The sequence below is a fragment of the Arachis ipaensis genome, chromosome B09 (assembly GCF_000816755.2).
Source record: "Arachis ipaensis cultivar K30076 chromosome B09, Araip1.1, whole genome shotgun sequence".
NCBI lineage: Eukaryota > Viridiplantae > Streptophyta > Magnoliopsida > Fabales > Fabaceae > Arachis > Arachis ipaensis.
In genome coordinates, this window is record NC_029793.2 from 122060983 (window position 1) to 122062328 (window position 1346).

At 30.8% G+C, this 1346-nt stretch overlaps 1 long non-coding RNA gene across 1 annotated transcript; it reads right to left on the reverse strand.

The window, feature by feature from the left end:
- Positions 236-618, reverse strand: LOC110267194. The gene is made up of 2 exons (XR_002354552.1): positions 534-618; positions 236-325 (listed from the first exon to the last, which is right to left on the reverse strand). It is a non-coding gene; the product is annotated as an uncharacterized LOC110267194 (long non-coding RNA).

The window sequence follows — 1346 nt, forward strand, 5'->3', positions numbered from 1 at the left end:
AAAAAAATATATTTTTATCATCTACTTACTTAAGGTACACGTTGAGGATAATTTGAAATAAAAAATAATGGACTTGTTGTAACTGTCATGTATTTTGTGCTTTGATTGCGTTGTCATCGAGAATTATGGCGCCTTCATGAAGACCGGGTTCTTCTACAGAATCAGTTTTATTTTACGTTTGGAGTTAGCCAACCAGCAGCGGCGACTCTTCCTTTTCTATTGCAGCAATTTTTCGGGCTTTGAAGGTCCATTTATGGTAGATGTGGAATGGGGTGGGTTCAAGAGCGTCAAAATCTGTGGCTAGACAGAACAATAGTGGAAGCACCTGTTAGCAAACAAAACAGTGAAAATGTTTGAAGACATCACATCAACAATAACAGAATAACGGAGGAAGTCGATCAATTTTTTTGAGTACTTTTCTGGTGTAAAGATAGTCCTGTGTTAAAAGAGCGGATTAGTTTTTTTTGTTAGTGCCGGTTTTTTTGTTCAGCCCATGACAAAAAAAATAACAATAATAAATAAATTTAATTTACCTAATTACTTTTGATAGCAGGTTAACTTTTAAAGAGTGCTGCACTCCCTACTTTACCTAGAGTGCACTAGCTTTCGCCAACATAGACACTGCTATAGGCAGCAGCGGTTTCTGGAGAATGTGCATAAATCGCTGGTGCCAGCAGCGGTTTATGTGTTTGGAGACATGCGTGTAAACCGCTGGAGGCAGTAGCGGTTTCTTTATGATATAATGAGGACTGAAAATCTGGCTAAGTGATACAATCTAACCGTTTCTAAATGAAGGATGATCCGTTTGATCCTCTTAAAAGTTTTACTTTTATGTTTGGCGAGGAGAAGCTAAAATTTGTAGTTTCTGCATTTCATGTTCATGGTTGCTAATTACTCTTGAAAATCTAGGTGAGAAATTTATTTATTTTTTACCAACCCTATCCTTCATTTTCTTCTATAAAAATGATACCCGTAATTATTACCTTCATAATAGTTCTTCCTACTTCTTCATTGTTCTTCGTTCCAATTTTTTTATCAAAATTATTTAGATTTGTTTCAATCACTAACAAATTGGATATTTCAAATTTTTTTTTTTATCATTTTTAGTACTCATTTTTATATTTTAATTTTTATGTTTTTTATTGTATGTTTTTTATTTATATAATAAATATTTTTATATTATTTATGTAGTGTTCTGATTTCTCATGTTTTATTTTTATATGAGTTTTTTTATCATTTAATATATTATTTTTTATATGTATATTTTTTATGAAATCTTTTTTTTTGTTTGGCTTTTTTATATGATTTTTTATTTATTTTATTGTATTTCTTTGATTCATACGATA